At 42.0% G+C, this 22,276-nt stretch overlaps 1 protein-coding gene across 1 annotated transcript in view; it reads right to left on the bottom strand.

The window, feature by feature from the left end:
- The window catches only part of LOC111838967 (uncharacterized), a 64,434-nt gene extending 42,482 nt beyond the window's left edge, over nucleotides 1–21,952 (bottom strand). Inside the window, exons 1-2 of the mRNA XM_072716621.1 lie at nucleotides 21,847–21,952; nucleotides 286–453 (exon numbers count right to left, since the gene is read on the bottom strand). The gene's annotated coding sequence lies outside the window, so the exon portion shown is untranslated. The remainder of the gene's footprint in view (nucleotides 1–285; nucleotides 454–21,846) is intronic.
- Nucleotides 21,953–22,276: the final 324 nt, after the last annotated feature.

The following is a 22,276-nucleotide window of genomic DNA, read 5'->3' as shown; positions in this document are numbered from 1 at the left end:
GACTATAGACATCACATAGTGAACAGGAAGATGCTTCTCCTATATTACTGTAACACGAGTCATCGATCTATTCCTTCGACCCTCCTTGGTCGAATTGTGCCCTGCGCCCCGGTCGACTTATTACCCTCGACTCCTTCCTGGTCGAGCTAGACATCCCCTGGGGTCGCAACCCTCAGGTCTGCAGTTTTAACACCTTATTTAATGACCCTTCCGGTCAGTCTATTTCCTTTGTAGTAAGATATCACAATCCACACATATAGCTGTCCAAACACCTTTTGGTCCTACCTGAGTCCGGTCGGAGTGACGGGGGAACCGTCCACTTCAGGAATCACGATGGGTCAGACACAATTGGTTGTTCTGGACTCCAAACGGGTCCCTCGTTGTCCTTTTGGACTCGTATCCGTCGTGGCGTCAACGGCCTCCGTTCATCTGATCCCGGACAAGCCCCCAAATCTGTTGTGGAAATTTCGCGATGTAGGACTCAAAACAGCGTAAAGTCTTCTCAGCTTTCAGTTTATTGTGGTATCTTACAGCACAAGCCTGAGGAGATCTTTTGAGTTCTCCTCCGAGCCTCTTCTCACAGTTCTTTTTATCCTTTGTTTAGTTACCTTGGGTTCTACTGTGTGTTTCCATATATGGTTTGTTCCGGTATTTCAGTGCTCCCTATTTCTTGACTAGGGCCTGATGCTATCATCCGACCTTGATCACACGGTTCCCACTGGCCTAGTGCATTCCTCTATTGCTAGGAGATTATACATATGTCAGGGATCCGGGTGACTCGGGCACGGGAACGAGGCATGGTGCACGAAAAAGGGCGGACGACCCACTTGTGGCTCAAGGAACAGAAAGGGGTTTATTAAATGAAACAGAAAACACAACAAAACCAAAAGGAATAAACTAACACTACAAATACAATTAAACCAAACTGGGCAGGTAAACATACGACAGCTCTAACTTAGACAAGCAACAACACACCGGGACACATCATAGACAACGAACCACTAGAGAACAGTGGCCTGTACTACGAAGCAGGGTAACTGGCTTATCGGGGTAACTTTGCGAGTAACTTGATGACATGTGGTGTAACTTCGCGATTAACCCGTACTACGAAAGGTGGGTATGTTTTAGTCGAGACATGTTGCTATGGCAATTTACGCTAAGTCTCAAAACTGCTCCGAGCAGTTTTTGTTCTTGGTTAAGTCGAGGTTTCCGCGTAAGCCAGCCCTATGAGCACCGCCCCTCCCATTACAATTTCTCTGAAGACAATGCCGGCGTACCTGGATGATCCGCACAGCATTGGCGCGCAAATCTTGAGGGGCTCTCTCTGTTAATATGTATGAAATGGAGCAATGGCATATAATATGCATACAATGTATTAATTAATAACTGTTCCAGAGAAAGTCATTCTGAAAACCGAAGGGGTGTGCATTGTTCCTTGTTGTCCACTGATCAAAGCACACTTCACTAGATGTGCCTGTCTTGTCTAGTTTTAAAGTTATTAACCCATTCATGTATTGTCGACTGCATAGTATACGGATACATTCGAACATTCAAAAATTAATTAAAATTCGCATGTAAAGCAATCTGGGAAACAACGGGGTGTGCAACAGTGGCCATGAGCCCAAAATACTAAACCACCATATGTCATTACAGCTTAGAGGACCTATTTTATTAGCTATTAACATGATTTGGCACAAATCACAAAATGTTTTGAAGCGGAAAAATAATCAGTGTGCATCGATGTCTGCGTAATCGACATCACAATTCTGTCGTTAAATACGCCCACCTTACTTCCATAAAGATATTAAAGCCAGAAAACTGAATATGGAATATGAGGCTAACTTAACCGCGGTGACAGGTTCCTAGTCGTTTTCTCACTACACATATGCTTCTGGTTTGTGCTGTTGTAAATCATTTAATTGTTTGTTAAACAGAGGCTCACCTTAATTCTATTAAGTGTCATATGAACAGACACCATTTTATTATTAGCTGTAAAACATAGAAACACGCTATTTAGTGGAGGCTACACACAACAAATCTTATCTTATCATAATGAGTAGAAATATAAATACATAGCCCTACCACTTGACATGATGTTTTTATATTTCATCTTGACTTGCCACGTACGCTTTCCACTACAATTGCATTTGAAATCGGATCAGTTATTGTTAACATTAGGTTTGCATTATGAGTAACATATAGTAATGGAACTTCAGGGAGCATTACGTACATTACTTAGCAGCATATAATATGTAACTTCTGAATTGTGTCGCATCTGTTAGCCTCTGTAATTATTAACAGTATTTCAATTCTTTTCAGAAAACACTTCATTGTGTAATACTCGGTCGTGAGATATTTTAGACTACGTTTTATGACCGTGAAAATGTACGTATGCATTTTCTCCGTCGTCAATACGTTAATTGCTAATAAGCCTGCCTGCTTTTGTTGGCTGCAGTGGTATTGGACTTTCTTTATAGTGTTGATTTAAACTCCTCATAACCCTGCATAATTAGCATGCAGTCTTCCTCCGTGAAACATATGGAGATCGCGCTATGCGTTAAACGGTGCCTTAATTGCGTTGCCGAACGTGCTCCATATATGTGAACGCGCACAAACTCCGATGCAGTTAACACCGATTTAACAAATCAACTTCTTAACTGGCGTCGTAGTACTGATTAGCCCCGATGGAGTCAACATGATTTTGTCAACCTCGCGTTCGCAAATTACCTCGGGGTTAAGTCTGATTTGGTTAAACCCCCTTCATAGTACAGGCCACAGAACAGAAGCAGGGACTTAAATACAGAAACCAAAACTGGGTAATAAGACTAACACAGGACAGGTGAGACTAATTAACAGACCAGGAAAACAGGGCACAGGTGAAACTAATAAACTTAAAGGAACAAAACAGGGAAACTAAGAACTAACCAAGGAAACAGGGAAACAGAAACCAACACTAGAGAATTTAAACAGGGAAAGACACAAGCAGGGGCACAAGGAACAAATCCAAAACCAACTACAATATCAGACACAAGAACTAAAGAAACTCAAATGAAACACTAGAGAGCCAAAATACAAAAACAGGGGAGGCAGGATTCAAACACAGGACAGAAGGGTACACAGACAACTACACGCTCAACACATAGAGCCACATGACCATATAGGTCACAGAGGAGAACAAAGACTAACATGAAGGATGGGATGACCAGCAACGCCTGCTGGCCAAACAGGGGAGGGGATACGGTAGGACCACAGCAGGGGCTGACCCTGACAACATATACATAACATTCACTACTTTCGTATTACATTTGGGGATTACATTTGGATTTTTCTCTCACACTGCAAAGAATGCTATTCAAAAAATATGATACTACTGAAATACAATCAGTTGATTTTAACACTAGAGTTGGCGGTCCCTAAGAGTTAAATAGTAAATATCAACAGTCACAAATCATACCCAGCATCTTTCAGAGTCTGGTAACTGTTCAGTGTTAGCAAATTATAGTTAAATATATTGAATATATTGAAGCAAAATACCTCTTACCTATCACTTGTGTATAGATTATGTACAGCTGAACATTTCATATATTTGTTATCTTATTATTTTTCTTATTTTTTCTATATTTTGTTACTCTCTTATCATGCACAGCTGCTCGGAGTGACCAGGGTTACATTCCACTACATGTTGTATGTGTACAATTGTGTACGTGATGAATAAACCTTTTGAATTTCGAATCTTCAATCTTGAGTTTTCGTAAAGTACAAATTCCGACCTTCCTGGCAATATATCACATGTGCTGCGGCCTCACTTCTACATGTCACTAACATGGACTTTTAGTTTTAGATGATATAGCGCAGTTTTGATATGGTTACAGCTTATAGTGTATAATGGGTATTTTAAGATCTTGCCCCAGACACATTGATGCATTTTCATGAAGCACGAATTCTTCCCTTTCTAGCAATATATCACATGTTCTGGGGCCTCATTTCTACATGCCACTTCCGTGGACTTTTAGTTTTAGATTATGTAGGGCAGCTTCCCTATTGTTACAGTGTATAGGGAAAAATGGATAATTACAAATCCTGCCCCAAACACTTTTAAATGTTTTCGTAAAATACAAATTTAGCCTTTTTCACTACTACATGCCAAGCCTGGGGGACTTATTTCTACATACTACTTCCATGTTTAAATGTAACAGATGCTTTGCCATCCATTCATCCATCCATTACCTGCCGCTTATCCGGGGTTCGGGTTGCAGGGGTAGCAGCTTCAGGAGAGACACCCAGACCTCCCTCTCCCCAGCTACCTCTACCAGCTCCTCGGGGAGGACACCGAGGCGTTCCCAGGCTAGCCGAGAGATATAATCCCTCCAGCGAGTCCTGGGTCTGCCCCGGGGGCTCCTCCCTATAGGACATGCACGGAAAACCTCTCCGTGTAGCCGCCCAGGAGGCATCCGCACCAGATGTCCAAACCACCTCAACTGGCTCCTTTCGACGTGAAGAAGCAACGGTTCTACTCTGAGGCCCTCCCGGATATCTGAACTTCTCACCGTATCCCTAAGGGAGAGCCCAGACACCCTGCGGAGAAACCTCATTTCGGCCGCCTGTATTCGCGATCTCATTCTTTCGGTCATTACCCATAGCTCATGACCATAGGTGAGGGTAGGGACGAAGATGGACCAATAGATCGAGAGCTTTGCTTTTTGGCTCAGTTCTTTCTTAGCCACGACGGACCGGTTAACCCCTTGGGGCCGGCGATCCCGCCGGCGGGATCTGACAGAAATTTCGCAAAACCGTTTAAATAACTCCGCGAGTTTTTGTCATATACACATTTTAAAAATACTCTCAGAAACCTTGGACGGTCTACTTTTCAAATATATATAGGTAGAAACTAAATATATTTTTACAGCTTCGTGATACGAATTGAAAGAACAAGAGTGACTGACTTAAGCGTCTGCGTCTCGAAGCGGCTCTGATCGCCCACCCACTTGCAAATCGCGCTATTCGCATGATAACAACATGATAATCCGACAGTTAGTATTGGGTAAAGAAATATGTGAATACGCCCATTGTGACCGAAATAAACAAGAGCACATGTCTGGGTAGTGTTTACACTGATCGGCTACAATATAGCACATGGATACGTCTCTGCCGCTGAAGCTTTGCGCCAGTGTTGCCACTTTCAGCAGCGAAGCTCATACCTGTGTTCATAGCTCAGTGGGCTAAGCCTGTGTGCCTGCAATCACGTGGTCGCCGATTCAAACGCAGCGTATTTAGAACGTGAATAGCGATCTTCTGCTGAGAGCGGTCCTACACGCTCCCGACGCAAGTAAAACAAAGAAAGATGACACGATTTGCTTTTTTGCCTATTTAACCTAATTTTAAAAACTTTAATACTTCTGACAATGGAAGTTTTGAAAAGAAGACAGATAACGGATTTAGTCAGTGTTTTTTTCATGATTCTACATAATGATTTCAGCGAGATATAAACTGAAATACACAAGAAAGATATGCGGTCGATGATGCCCTCGTCCCCGGAGCGTCAATAATAGTCACTGCATCATATTTATCGCTTTCTATATTTATATAGTCACAGTTTTTCATTTTTCATTCCATCTATCAATAAACTGTGAAAGGGATTTTATTGTTGCTACTTTTCTTGCGTTTCAAACTGCCTTTCCAAAGTGATGGGTGTGGGGTGCAGTGACATTCCAGACTGATGGGCCATTGACAGTATGCAAACTACTACAGGTGTGAGGACACCTATCTCATCAATATTCATTGTGAAGACCACTGACTTTGAGAAAAAGAGTGTCACTCCAAAGTTCTAACACTTTAGTAATCAAACCATATAAAATTTCTGAATGTCACTTTCACCTATGTGTAGCCAACCCCTGTGTCTATAAGCTTCAGAGCTCAAAAGTCTTACCTAGAAATGTCTATAATGTGATTTTTTACAATTTCTCAGCATGTCTGAAAATATGTTTTTGAAAAGTATATGTTTAAAGTTGATTTTAACAAAAAATAGAATAATAACATTCTAAGAGGTCTCAGATTATTGGTGCTGAGTTTGTGCTGAATAAAAGCAAATGTATCACTTTGGGATAAATGTTTTTTAGATAGGTGAAATATTTTAAAATGTCAAGGCATGTCAGACTACCTCGAAAGTGGAAAAAAGGCCTCAGGCCCCAGGGGGTTAAGCGCCTGCAAAACTGTAGACGCCTCTCCGATTCGTCTATCCAGCTCCCGATCTCGCCTACCCTCACTCGTGAACAAGACCCCGAGATACTTAAACTCCTCCACTTGAGGCAGTACATCTTCCCCGACCCGAAGAGGGCAAACCACCCGTTTCCGGCTGAGAACCATGGTCTCGGATTTGGAGGTGCTAATCCACATCCCTGCCGCTTCGCACTCGGCTGCGAACCGCCCTAGTGCATGCTGGAGATCCCCAGCAGATGAAGCCAACAGGACGACATCGTCTGCAAAAAGCAGTGAGGCAATCCTGAGGCCACCAAACTGGACACCCTCAACACCCTGGCTATGCCTAGAAATCCTGTCCATAAATATTATAAACAGGACCGATGACAAAGGGCAGCCCTGGCGGAGCCCAACCCGCACTAGGAACACGTCCGACTTATTACCGGCAATGCGGACCAAGCTTCTGCTCCGTTCATACAGGGACCGAATCGCCCACAACAGCGAACCCTGGACCCCATACTCCCGAAGCACCCCCCACAGAGCACCTCGGGGAACCCGGTCGTAAGCCTTTTCCAAATCCACAAAACACATGTAGACTGCATAGGCAAACTCCCAGGCCCCCTCCAGTACCCTTGCAAGGGTATAAAGCTGGTCCAGTGTTCCACGGCCAGGACGAAAACCGCATTGTTCCTCCTGAATCCGAGATTCGACTATCGATCTCACCTTCCTCTCCAGTACCCCGGAATAGACTTTCCCGGGAGGGCTGAGAAGTATGATCCCCCTGTAGTGGGAACACACCCTCCGGTCCCCCCTCTTAAATAAAGGGACCAATCCAGCGGCACTGTCCCTGACCTCCACGCACTGTTGAGAAGGCGTGTCAGCCACGACAGCCCCACAACATCCAGAGCCTTCAGGTACTCCGGGCGGATCTCGTCCACCCCCGGGGCCCGGCCACCACGGAGCTCTTTAACCCTTGGGAGTCGGCGGACCCGCCGGCGGGGACACTTGCATTTTTTTCTGGTAACCGTGAAAAGAACTTAAAATGCGTCGTCATGTTTGATCATACACGTAAGTATAGTACATCATTTTAATCTGTAAATGGTCTACTTTTATTCATGTATACTCACAATATCCACGAAACATTGTGCTTTTGTAAAATAAAGAAAATAAACAGGGGTGCGCTTTCAGCCATCTCAGTCTCCATGAAAATCTTTTTGAAACACGTCACTAAAATTAACTGAAACTCCGCGAATACTGCACAGACAGACATGAGAAATATATCTATAGAAAGCTTAAAGTGTCTACTTTTAAATAAAGCAATTTAAATGAAAAATAAATATTTTCAATTTATGTAATCCATGTGAAACCAAGGAGAGGCACAGAATTTCTGTCGCACTTCATTATCTGCTAATGACCCGAGGCAGGGCACACCCGCACGCTATTCACACGGAAAACAGTCCGGGCACTCTACGTACAAGGCCACGCCCCCCGGCTTAAAAACACACACACAGCAAGCTGCTATGACAATGGGTAAGTTATTAAATCTTATATAACTCTTATTCTGATAATATTAAACTAATATTAGTAAATATTTTCCTCACTTCAGCTAGCTTTTGTCAGCTTATGTGAAACATTGGCTTTCAATGCCATTTACACAGTTTAGTGTAGCATGTAGATAACTCTGCTAACATGCTGCCTTATTTAGGAAACATGTTATTTCCTGGCGGCTAAGCTAATGCCTTATGGAGTTTACAGATGTTTGTAAATGTTCTAATGTATTTCACCTCGTTTTGGATAGTTTTAGATTATGGTTGCTAATATATATTTGGCTCCGTTTTGGTTAGCCTATAACACTGCTATCGGTAATGTTATTTAGCACAAACATTTCGGGTGTAAATGTTTGAGATGCAAATTTTTTTTTATTTATTTGTTTTTAGGAATGTGTCTGCATCACCCTTGCCTTCACCAGCACCTCACATCGGGACACGCATGCTAAATAAACCACAAACAAATAAATATGTTTCTGTCCTCAAATTATTTTCTTGTAGCACTTTCCTCTGTCCCATACCTGACTGAAAGGGGTAATTATACAGCTCATTATGCAGGCCTTTGTCTTCTCTGGTGTGAAGTACAGCATTATTCATGATCATTCCCACCTCCTCGCATATGGCCTTTCTAAACAAAAAGTGTCTTAGAAAATTTAAATGAATGTATTGTTTTCTGTAAATGAGTGAGTGAGATGATTGTCACATAATTTTGAAGTAAAACCTCTACACTACAAGATCCCAGTCACAAAAGTCTTGTACATAAATGTCATGAATGTGTTTTGTGGTCTAATTTCAGTGACTTATTTTTTTGTTGTTTTCAATAATCACGCATAACTGTTTTTTTCTCCAATATAAAGACTTGTACATACATGCTGCTCATATATTATTGTAGCCCAGTTTCTGCTGAATACAATGTTATCAGACTTTAGACATTTATATGTTTATAAGTAACTGAAAAATACACAAATGTCAGGACATGTCAGAATCTCTTCAGGGCTCCAAAACACCTTCAGACTCCCAGGGGTTAACCACCCTGGCCACCTCAGCCCCAGTGATGTGCAAGCCCCGGCCCCGGCCCCGGCCCCCCCCCCCCCCCCCCAGCACCCTCGTGCTCTGTGCCCTCAGATGTCTCAAAGGCAGTGTGCGTAGATGTTGAGGAGATCCTCAAAATATTCCTTCCACCTCCGGGTGATGTCCCCAGGTGAGGTCAACAGCACCCCACCCCCCCACTATAAATAGTAGGTACCAGGAGCTGCTTCCCCCTCCTGATACTCCGGATGGTTTGCCAGAACCTTTTTGAGGCAGACCGAAAGTCACTTTCCATGGCCTCACCGAACTCCTCCCACGCCCGGGTTTTTGCTTCTGCGACTGCCCGAGCTGCATTCCGCCTGGCCCGCCGGTACCCGTCAGCTGCCTCCGGAGACCCCCGGGCTAATAATTCCCGCTAAGCCTCCTTCTTGAGCTTCACAGCCCCCCTCACCTCTGGTGTCCACCATCGGGTACGGGGGTTACCGCCACGACTGGCACCGACCACCCTGCAGCCACCTGAGCCAACTCAACTCATCACCAGGTGGTGATCAGTTGACAGCTCTGCCCCTCTCTTTACTCGAGTGTCCAAGACAGAAGGCCACAGATCAGATGATACAATTATGAAATCGATCATCGACCTGTAGCTCCGGGCATGTTCGTACCATGTCCACTTATGGACACCGTTATGCTCGAACATGGTGTTCGTTATGGACAAAGCATGCATTGCACAGAAGTCCAATAACAGAACACCACTCGGATTCAGATCAGGGAGGCCGTTCCTCCTAATCACCCCCTTCCAGGTCACGCTGTCATTGCCCACGTGAGCGTTGAAGTCCCCCAGCAAAACGATGGAATCCCCCCCGCGGCACGCCAAATAGCATACCGCTAAGGGAATCCAAGAAGGCCGGGTACTCTGAACTGACATTCGGCGCATAAGCGCAGATGACAGTCAGAGACCAAGGCGCAGGGAAACAGCTCTCTCATTCACCGGGGTAAACTCCGTTGTTAATGCACCGAGCTGTGGGGCCACCAATAGCCCCAACCCACCGCAACTCCAGAATAAAAGAGCGTCCAGCCCCGCTCCAGGAGATTGGTTTCAGAACCCAAGCTATGTGTTGAGGTGAGCCCGACTATATCTAGTCGATACCTCTCAACCTCACGCACAAGCTCAGGCTCCTTCCCCACCAGAGAGGTGACATTCCATGTCCCGAAAGCCAGTTTTGTCAGCCGGGGATTGGACCACCAGGGCCTTCCTTGGCCGCCACCCGATCCACAAAGCACCGAACCCCTGACATTCCCCCTGCGGGTGGTGGGCCCACTTGGAGACAGTCCCGCGTGCCTCTTTCGGGCTGTGCCCGGTCGGGCCCCACGGGCCAAAGCCCGGCCACCAGGCGCTCGCCAACGGGCCCCTCCCCCAGGCCTGGCTCCAGGGTGGGGCCCCGGTGACCCTAGTCTGGGCGAGGGAAACAGGACTTTGTTTGATTCCATTTTCATAGGGTTCTTTTGGATTGCTCTTTGTCTGGCCCCTCCCCTGGGACCTTTTTGCCTTGGGAGACCCTACCAAGGGCTTTTGCCCCCAACAACATAGCCCCCAGGGTCACTGAGGTACGCAAACCCCTCCACCACGATAAGGTGGCAATCCAAGGAGGAGCAGATGCTTTGCAATTTTCTTTTTCTTTCTTGTATTAATTCTGATATAATGGCTTGTACAGTGCCAACCAATGTGACGTTTCTATAATAGTGTAGATATTTCACATGAGTGTTTGTAAGGTGTACAGTAGCCTTACTTGTATGAGAAAATGAAACCAGACAATACAAAGATATAGTTCGATAGTGTTTCGATATGAGATCTACAAAAATACGTAAGAATACACTTTTTTGGTGAAACATTTTTATTTATTTATTTATTACGATTTATTTTATTCATCAAGAACAGGCACCCACAAACTGTGACGTTCATGGTAGCTGGACGTCCAAATGCAAATTATCCAGGACTAGAGAATGCTCAACAAATGAAATATAGAACATTTTCAAATTTAAAAAAAAAAAAACAACAATAAAATGATTGTTAAACATTAACAAGGACTTCCGGTGATGCGCTCTACGGGGTAGACACGTTTTTGCGCGCTCCCTAACTTTTATAACTTCTACTCAGTCCTTCACCTACTTGACCATTACTTTTTTGTTCCACGTTGGTTGCTCCACTGCACTTTATCCTTCCTAGTCAAAACGATGTCGAGAAAGGGGAAGAAAGAGGAGCCAGAGCAACGGGAAGATCCGGCGAGCGCTAACCTCACCAGCACCATCACGGAGTTGCTAACAACGAAGCTTGCCAAGCACAAAACTGAACTTTTAGCAGAGATAAGAGACACTTACGCGAGGTATGAAGCTAAGTTGGATACTGTTCAAACGAATGTTGATGACCATAAACAGCGCATCTCCAATCTGGAGCACACCGCGAATGCTACTAACACTGAAATGATGGATATCCAAGCTACGCTAACTACTTTAACTGCTGACAACGCTAAGCTAAAAGCCAAGGTGACCGAGCTCGAAAGCCGCAGCCGCAGAAACAATATCCGGATAATAGGTCTCCCCGAAAATATCGAGGGCCCGAAACCAACTGCTTTTTTCTCCCAGCTGCTCTTGGATGTGCTGGGTAACGATATTTTTTCTTCGTCTCCAAACCTGGACACGGCTCACCGCTCGCTAGCTGCTAAGCCTGGTCCGTCGGACAGACCTAGGCCTGTCATCATTTGTTTCCACAGCTTTCAAACTCGTGAACTGGTAGTGCGCGAGGCTCGCAAGCTGTGGGGAAAGCTTAAATACAAGGATATCCCTATCCACATTGTTGAAGACTATAGTCCGGGGGTCTTGGACCAACGCATCCCGTATTGTGGCGTTATGAAAAGGCTATACGAGATGGGCCTTAAGCCTTCCTTGCGGTACCCTGCTAAGCTATTCATCGTGCTGGACGGAGGTACAAGGAAGTTTCTCCCTTCTGTGAAAGAAGCTACCGACTTTGCCGCCTCGTGGAATCCACAAAACGGGTGACTGTTGACTAAATTTCACCTTAAGTATATAAGCCAGTGCTTTCATACCTCAAATGGTTGAAGGACTGTAAATTTTCTTTTTTCTTTTAGTGCCTTTATCTCGGGAGTTGAGATTTTCCATTCGTAATGGAAGTCCTATGGTTAGCGTTAGCACCTCTGTGCAATGGACACGAATTTTTTTCCTTTTCTCGGGGATGTGGGTTGTTTTTAGGCCAGTTTTTGTGTTTTGTGTGTGTGTTTTTTTTTTTTTTCTTCTTTCTTTTTCTTTTTCTCTCCGTTTTTTTTACCTCTCTTTCTTCCATTCATTGTATGCAGATGCCAGTTATGTTTCTCATGCTTCTCCAGAATCCCAGTTGTCCCTACAATTTTGCACTGATAGACCCTCATCACTTAAGGTATGGCTTCTACACATAATTCTCTGAGATTTATATCTTGGAATGTTAAGGGGATGGGGAGCACCACAAAATTGGGACGAGTGATGGCCCATTTGAATCGGCTCAGAGGCGATGTTTGTTTTGTTCAGGAGACACATTTGCTTAACCGTGAAATCGTGCGTCTTAAAAAATATTGGGTTGGGGAAGTGTTTCACTCTACGTTCAATAGTAAAGCGAGGGGAGCGGCTATAATAATTCGAAAAGGTATTCCTTTCATACTTGACAAGTCTATTTTAGATTCTAATGGCAGATATGCAATGGTTTCTGGGACAATTCAGAACACACCCTTTTTACTTGTCTGTGTTTATGGTCCTAATTGGGACGATAGTTCTTTTGTTACTAAACTTTTTGAATCTTTTCCAGATATTCAAAATCATTACGTTATTATGGGAGGTGATTTCAATTTTGTCCAAGACCCGGTGCTGGATCGCTCATCCAATAGAAGTGTTCCATCTAATCGATCCGCAAAGACTTTGCTTACACTCTCTCAAAATTATGGCCTAACTGACCCTTGGAGGTATAAATTTCTCAATGCCAGAGCGTATTCCTTTTTTTCGCATGTTCACCGCACGTATTCCTGTATTGATTTTTTTCTTTTAGATGTTAGATTACTTTCGAAAGTCGCGACAGTAGACTACCATAGTATCGCAATATCAGACCATGCTCCGGTCTCTCTTGATTTAAACTTACCTAGTCAGCCGAGTCCATTGAGGGTTTGGAGGTTTAATTCTGTTCTTTTGGCGGAAAATGTTCTATAAAGAATTTCTACAGTCTCAAATTTCTTTATTTTTTGAACTGAATGACATGCCTGAGACAAGCAGATGCACTCTTTGGGAGGCATCTAAATCATATATCCGAGGTCAACTTATCTCCTTTATTTCTAATCAGAGAAGGGCCGAAATTTCCCACATTAACAGTCTTCTTCGGGATATTAAGAATACTGATCAACAATATGCCACCAATCCTGATCCGAGTCTTTATAAAAAGCGCGTTTCTCTTCAAACGGAGTTTGATCTAGCTTCCACCTTGCAGATCAGAACATTGTTACTAAAATCTAGACAGCGGTTCGTTCGGAAGTAAATTTTAAAGGCATAACGCGCCTTGATACTGTTCACAAGGTTTCCTTGTATGCAGATGATCTCCTCCTTTATGTTTCAGACCCCGTCAGGTCCTTCCCTGTAATTTTTGATATTTTAAACAAATATGGTGGCGTGTCCGGCTATAAACTAAACTATCAAAAGAGTGAGTTATTACCTATCAATGACCTTGCTCGAGTACTCTCCACCTCTATAGTACCATTCAAATGGTCAAAGAGTGGCTTTCGTTATTTGGGTATCCAAATTTCTACAAACCTGTCTGATTTATTTCGCACTAACCTCACGCCGTTGATTGACAAAACTGAGGCCGACTTTGCCCGCTGGGCAGTTTTGCCACTTTCGCTTGTAGGTCGGATAAGTTTGGTTAAGATGGGGATTCTCCCGAGGTTCCTTTATTTGTTTCAACATCTTCCCGTTTTTCTTAACAAATCATTTTTTATTACACTGGATAAACTTATCTTAAACTTTTTATGGGCCGGCAAACCAGCCAGAATCAGAAAATCTGTTCTACAATCGCCTAAGGATAAGGGGGGATTTGCTCTGCCAATATTTAGGTATTATTATTGGGCAGCCAATGTGCAGAAGCTTTTGTTTTGGATGTGTGATAATGAATCATTGCCTGGGTGGGTTAATTTGGAAAAAGAAAATTCTCCTTTCGCGTTACGCTCTGCTCTGTGTTCACAACTTTCTTTTCCACTTTCACGTTTGACAGGCTGTCCTGTGGTCTTGACCTCCTTAAAAATTTGGAACCAGTTTAGGAAACAATTAGGGCTCTTAGGTTTTAACCTCTGTTTATCGAAATTGTGCTTTTGAACCATCTAGAAGTGATCCAGTGTTTCGGGTTTGGCATAACAATGGTATAAAATTGATTAGCGATTTGTATACAGACAATATATTTTCTTCGTTTGAACAGCTTTCCACTGCATATAACCTCCCCAATCATCATCTCTTCTGTTTTTTTCAAATTAGGGACTTTGTTAAGAAACAGTTTCCTCATTTTCCGAACCGTCCTCCAGAAACCTTGCTAGACACTCTTCTCTCTGTGGACCCTGTTGCAAAGGGTTGCATTTCAGTTTTGTACAAATCCATTTGGTCAACGTCTTCAACGTCTCTTTTTGCCATTAAAAGAAACCAAAATTTTTGGTATTCCCCCTTCCGTAGGTTTGCCAAAATCATTTACTCGAGCTCTAGCTTTTACTACTTTATTAGCCCGCAGGCTGATTCTGCTCAATTGGAAACTTCCCCAGCCCCCTTCACCCTCTCGCTGGATTCGAGAGCTGCTGTATAACTTGAAGTTAGAGAAGCTGAGGTTTTCAATAAATGGATCAGTTAAGTCATTTCATGACACCTGGGATTCTTTTTTGCAATATGCTGACTCTGTTGATTTGGAGAATGATTGACAAGTGTTGCTGCCCTGTCTTATTTATTTTGTTATTATTGTTATTATTATTATTATTACTATTAGTATGTATTATTCTTCTTATTATTATTATTATTATTATTAATAATTTATTTTTTAATTTCTTTCTTTATATTCCTAAGTTCTTTATCTGTTCGTTGCTAATGATACGTGTATGTGTGTGTCTATGTATCTATGTCTGGCCTCGTGTTCAGGGAGTTGGGTGGGTTCTTGTCATGCAACTTGACCTGTTACAATTACAACCTTTGTAATTATGCGTGCTGTTTTGTATGTCGGGATTTATTGGTTTGAAAAATGTTCAATAAATAAAAAAAAAAAACATTAACAACAATAAGGATTTCGGACAATCGTATTGTACTCTGTAGAATGGATGACAAAATTGCACTGGCTGACCGCGCAGTTGCTGCAACTTGCTGAGCTCCTCAAAACTTCTTTGTTTACGTCCAGCGTATACTCCACCTCTGCAGCCGATGGCAGATCGCGCTTCACGTCACGTCAGACACACCTCGAACGCAACCCGTGATTAGGTAACGTCGTATGGGTTTCTTTCTATGCCACGTGATCTGTCTACGCGGCTTGCATCTTTTGCGACACGTCTGTTTATAAACATAAAATCCATTGTTTGTAAACAGTCCGCATTTTACCCTCACCCGTTTTCATGTGCCATATATTTTCCCATATATGCACATAATTGTGAAATGTATGTAAGACACATATATGTATACACACATATATGTACTTATTTCCATAGTACATACTTTAACTTATATTAGGGATACAAATATGCTTTGAATATGATGACACCAGGGGGCTGTTCCACGAAGCGAGCTAACCTGAAAATCCAGGCTTATTTCGACAATCCCGGCTTAATTTTTCCAAATTCGGTTCCACGAACGAGGCTAACCTGAAGCTCCACTTAGTTACTATGTCAACATATGCTCTTGGACAAGCCTGCTCCGTGGCAGGTTAGCTGTAAAGCTTAGCTTAGCTTGATGAATATGATTGGACAAGCCATGTGATGTCACAGCATGACATTCTGCGGGGCTGGGATTATTCTGCTGCTGTTCTCTCCCTCTTTTGCACACATCGACCCTCCAATATAAAATTATTACAGATTACATGCAGGCGATTCCAATTACTCAGAAAGTATAAAATGACAAGGAGTGCATTGAAGGCTTTTACATGAATAACCATGGCGTGCCCGTTTATTCATAATCAAGTTGATGAGGGAGCGTGGGTTATTCATAGAGCTTTAAGGCAACAGGTTCCACATGTACTTCAGCCCAGGATAGATCCGTTGCATTTTCCGGACGATTATTTGTACGAGCGCTATAGATTTAGTTGACGCAGTATTACATATTTGTGTCAGTTATTGGAACCTTACATTTCTAAGAACACACGTCGCTCTAAAGCCCTTACGGTTGCACATCTGTGCGTATCACTTTGCGTTACTTTGCCAGTGGTTCATTTCTGTACAGTGTGGGGGATGCTGAACATTTAAGCATAGCTACAGTGTGCCGTGAAATCAGGAAGGTTTAGGTTGCATTAAATTTTTAAATATAATTACCTTTCCAAGAGGCATTCTTGGCATTAAGGAAGCTTTCTTTGGAATTAATGGTGCTGAATCTTTTAACATCTAGTCATTTACAACACATAAATCATTACCTGTACACAGCAAATACTGGATGGGTTTATAAGGAAGAGACAAATGTTATTCGCTGCAAAATAGTTTCAAGTTCATACGGCTAGCATTTCTGAGCAAACAGAAATTGTTTCCTCATACAAAAGTGGGGAGAAAAAGTCACTGCGTCTTATGGTCCGAATATTGCTCTGCTCACATGCTTTACCCTTCTGGGGTCGAGTGCATTGTCGGCGACGTAGCGTACTTTTCTTTTCTATTTCAGTTTATATCTCGCTGAAACCTTAATGTAGAATCATGAAAAAACGCTGGCTAAATCCGTAATCTGTCTTTTCAAAATTAGGTTAAATCAAAAAATCAAACCATGTCACCTTACTTTGTTTTACCTGAATCGGGGCGTGTAGTACCGCTGTCACCCGAAGATCGCTATTCACATTCTAAATAGCGGCATTAGTGCGTATTCAAATCCCATTCGCATGGAAATTTGCTGAACAACGCAGCGGTGAAACGCGAGACAGATACATCCCCATCAGCGCCATAAAAGGTGGGAGGGATGTGGCCAGGTAAGGATGGTTGACAAAATATTTTAGGACACTATTTGGTTCAGAATCTTTTTTTTCTTCATTTCCCTCCTCTAAAACTAGGTGCGTCTTATGGTCCGAAAAATACGGAACCTTTAACATGATTGCACATGACTGGAAGGAACAACATCTGAGGATGTTCCTCCCTCAATCCCCACAATAATATGCCGTGTACAGTTCTGTGCAAGGGCCATCACCTCAGCTGGGGTACAGGCTGCTGGAGGTGGGCCCCCACCGGTTGCAGCAGCCACAGCTCTCTTTATGGTGGCAAAATTATACAATGCAATGTGGGCTTTAAATTAATTCTTTAAAAATATAGTCTTTGTAGTCCTCATAGGCTTGCAGTAATAATTCTTGCTCCGCTTGGGGGGGAAACGCAGCTCTTTCCTTAGTTTCCATTCTTACTTATCCAGCATCGATTAACAAGGCTGCCTTTTATATCGCGCGGATGCGCACGAGCCTCGCTTGTCAAGCTTGGCTTGAATTAGCGGAGATTAAATACACCTGAATTTTGTTCGTGGAACTCAATGAGCCTGAAGTGAACTGTTAGGCTAACTCAAGCGAGGCTATTACAAATAATCCTCGATTTTATAAGCTCGCTTCGTGGAACAGCCCCCATGTACTTTAACTTATACTAGGGAAACAAATATGTTTCTAATATGATGACATCATGTACTTTACAGGGTTCCCGCGGGGTCTTAAAAAGTAAAAAATTTAGAAAGTTAAATTTAAGGCCTTAAAATATCTCAAAAATGCCCAAATTTTCATCCTAGGTCTTAAATTTTATTTACCCAAGTCTTAAAATTCTTACCTCCATTCATTCCCGAAAAGCGTTGTCCGTAGAAAATAAAATAGTAAAACGCTGTAAAACTAATCCGTTGGTTGTGTTTTCTGGTCTGCACCTATGGAAGCCCATTTCCGCCAGGTAGTAAAAAAAATATAAGCCACGGAATCTCGCAGTTGCGACTTAGTAAGTCACAATTCCGACTTTATATGTCGCAATTGCGACTTAGTAAGTCAGAATTCCGACTTTATATCTCGCAATTGCGACTTAGTAAGTCACGATTCCGACTTTATATCTCGCAATTGCGACTTAGTAAGTCACAATTCCGACTTTATATCTCGCAATTGCGACTTAGTAAGTCAGAATTCCGACTTTATATCTCGCAATTGCGACTTAGTAAGTCAGAATTCCGACTTTATATCTCGCAATTGCGACTTAGTAAGTCACGATTCCGACTTTATATCTCGCAATTGCGACTTAGTAAGTCACAATTCCGACTTTATATCTCGCAATTGCGACTTTATATCTCGCAATTGCGACTTTAAAAGTTAAGACTTCTGACTTCTCATGTCAGGTCTGTGACGTACAATCTTATTACTGCGGCTGTACATCTCGTGCACCACAGTATATTTGAAAGCTCAATAATTCACTTACGGCAAAAGACACCCACCGTACATGGTACAGTTACATACAGGTATAGTGCAACTCTCTGCTGATACGGTATATTCATGAAATTCACATTGTGCTAGTAAAAATGTATGTGAAAGAGCTGGATATACAATGTATTTGCATATTTGCCTGTAATTAATCAGAAAAAACTAACAGTAGGTCTGTACTTTCCTGGAAGTGTCGTCCGTTCATGCTAGGCAGCTTCAGCTATTTCAGCATACACATTGTACTTATGTGAATAAGGGCGGTGCCAGGACGATTCTGTGCCATCCAATGTGTCACCTATTCATGATGAAAATGTACATTTTCTTCAAAACAATTAATCAATCGAGTAATATGTACATACTCTCCAAAATACTGTATGTGATGAACACCGTCTTGAAATTAATGACTTTTTTACTTTCCACTTTATACCTCGGATATTCTATATGGTTATTAATGTTATATCCAAATTGTATGCGACTAAACCACAAACACTTTTCATTTAATTGTGTGGATACTTACAATTCTGTGATTCCGTGTCTACCAGATACTGTGAACATAAGCATGTTTATGTTTGCTAAACATTATTAGACTACATGCTGCACAAATCTTGATAATGGACACAACTGAAAAATTTAGAAGCCCTTCATCCGGTCTTTTTAGCCGATGTCATAAAGAAGAATTCGTGAATGGTTAATCAAAGTTCCAGTTCATAGATTATTTTTATCTGTACAAAGTATGGTTTTATTTGGGTTTTTGCATCTTTTTGAGAAATTTGAAAAATTGTAATTAGGATAATTACATTCATTTTAAAATGGCCTCTACCCACCATCTCTGGGTTGAGACAAATGCTGATTTCTACAGAATTCAGACTGTATCACATCTACAAGCTTTGTTATTTGTAATATTTGTGTATGAAGCCTTTGCATTCAAGTTAATTGGGTTTTCTAGACTGTGATTTATTGAGCGGGGTGCTATACAGAGTTTAAATTGAGCCGGAGCGGAGCTCCCTTTGCTTCAGTATTTATAATAATATAATACTTTTATTGTAAGACCCGAAACACCCCGTGACCCCGGTTACATCACTGAAGATGTGTCCAGGTTGCACCACAAGGTGTATTCCAGTACTTATGCATTTTCATCTCCTTCTAAAAAATACCATCATATAAGACTTTGTGAATAATTATATAGACAACACTAAATTATAGTTATAGTGAATTCACCCACCAATGTTTTTTAAATTTTTTATTGGAATTAATTCTCATTGAATGCACATGCCCAGCAAACAGAAAGACGTTCTCTTTTGGTTCGGAATTTGTCCTCAAAGGATGAGTTCTGGGCATCCTGATTGGAACACTAATAAAAAAGAAATACTTAAGGTAAAATTATGCATTTAAAATGCTATTCTTGGAAGGTGTCATAACAACATGATTTTGAAGGATTTCTTCATTTTTCATACTAACATGGTCGTCCTTAGGACGTCCTGAAAAAGGGGACGTGTTGCGGACGTCCTAAGGACGTTCTCTGGGACACTGAGAAGACTTCTTTTTACTCCAGATTTGTCAAATTCAAGTCAGTGGGCTGAGATCTATGTGCATCTCATAATCTACAAATTTCTTGACACTGTTGGCCATCGTTGTATATCCTGCACTACTTCTATACTTTTATACATGCTTATGGAGACTGGACAATAATAACCTACAGTAAGTGCTTACTAATATGTACAAGACCACTGTCCTATCCTAGACCACTGTTGCAGAATGGAAGACCTCATTGATTTCCTCAGGGAGAGAGACATTCCAGAGGCCACCATAGAAAGACTGAAGGAAGAAAAGGTAGTTATCAGAATGAATGTGTTTGTTTATTATAACTATATGTGCAATAGCTCAAATTACCCTGCTTTAAATATTAACAGAACATACGGTACTGTGAACAGTCAGACACCCCACCTCTCCAGGAGGTTCCGGGAGTCTCCTGAAAATGGACAGCAGCTCCCTGACACCCGCAAATGATGGACAATGTTCCAGAAATCTGTTCTGCTAATCAGCAGTGGTAAAAGTAGCCGGCAATAAGTTTTACCGCTGCAGCCTTGCCTCAAATTTCACCACCATAAATTTTGCCTGCCCATCTGCTCCCACCTCAGTCAGCAATATTCTGTAAAATGTGTGTGTATGTGTGTGTACAGTATGTGTGTACACATACACATACACGCACACACACGGTACTGCACTTCCAGCAAAGCACTGACCAGCACCCCCACCCTCCCGGATGCCTCTCATCTGCCTCCCTGAACATCCCTAAGGTGGGATGGCTGCTGTTTTGTTTAGTAATAGCTATTTTGACTGGCAATTAAGTGCAATTCATTATTTTTTCATAAAATGTCAGACAACAATGCAGGGAAAATTTTTCAAATTGTCAAATTGTAAACTGATATTTCAAAATATCATTGATACTTTCATTTCATTTCACAACTGTTACACTCACCAATCCTCAACAGATTTTTTGTCTTTAACCAGTGCAGAACAATGCTTTAGGTATAATATTTTCAAACCGAAAATGAATAATACACTTTTCATTTTTAGATTGATGCCAGTGTCCTGATGTTAATGACAGATGAACAGATGAAGAATTATTTGCCTTCTTATGGAGACAGATTGGCAGTGATGGGATATTGTAGAAGACAGGAAAAGGATCACAACTGTAAGAAATCAAAGCTTTTTGAACGGCTGAAGTCAAAATTTAATAAAAGACAAAAGCATAAGCATCCAGAAGATACCACTCTTGTTCAACAAGAGTCAAAAATACAGAAGAAAGTAAGGAAAGTGGAGTTGGGTTGGATGCCGTATAATGAGGAGAAGGGAGGTTTTGTGCAGGTGAGAACAAAAAAAGGGGGTGGAACACGAAGGCTAAGTGTTTCCAAGGACTGGAAAAAGAAAGACCTCATAGCAGAGGCAACACATCTGTTTTTCCCAAGTGGACATAATGCACATGGAAAGCTTAGTGAGTTTGAGGTGGATATGACAAATTTCCATGAAATTTCATTAGATGAGGACAGTACAGTAGGAGATCTCTATGAATCCTCAAAGTTAACCATTATGAGGTTCTATTTGACAACCAAAAAGAAAAGTGATGGTAGTGTGGAGATACAGCAGGAATCAAACCCTATTCTGTTTCCACAACTATGTACCCCGTGTATAGAAGCTCCACAGATAGTTTAACCAATAAATCTTAAGGAAGTCAGCGAAGAAATATTCAATCCTCTACGAAATGAATAAACTTGAACGCTTTATCCTTGTCGCAGATTTATGTGCGCGATGCAAATGGTAAAACTGTAATACAATCCAAACAACGATACGTCAGGACTAAATAACATACACAATGCAAGCTGTACACAAGCAACAAACAATCCTACTTACAGGCTATTTTGTAGACAGGGCCTAAAGAGAAAGGTCTGCTATCTTCGTGAGCCTTGCAAATACTGAACTTAAAAATGGAGGAGTTTCCTGTGCCCTATGAACTCAGGGGGCTGGACTTATTCTCAGTGTATTAAGCTGGTACACAGGTTGACAATATCAGAACTGGTCAACAGGTGGCAGCAAACTACTGTAATTAACATTGCTAAACACATAACAATAACTGCACCATGTCTAAATGGTGAAATGAATCCAGAACACTCCCTGCTTAATGTGTGACACATTACCATATAAAATCACTGCTATGCAGAACATAAACAATTCAGTCATTTTCAGAAACAAGAACAACAATGTCAGAAACTGGTCTCAAGTAAGTCTTGGTTGTCCCTTGATTGGCCACTTTCACTTCAACTTTTCTGACTCTGCCATCCTG

Source organism: Paramormyrops kingsleyae, chromosome 1 (assembly GCF_048594095.1).
Source record: "Paramormyrops kingsleyae isolate MSU_618 chromosome 1, PKINGS_0.4, whole genome shotgun sequence".
NCBI lineage: Eukaryota > Metazoa > Chordata > Actinopteri > Osteoglossiformes > Mormyridae > Paramormyrops > Paramormyrops kingsleyae.
This window is presented reverse-complemented; position numbering and strand designations above follow the sequence as displayed.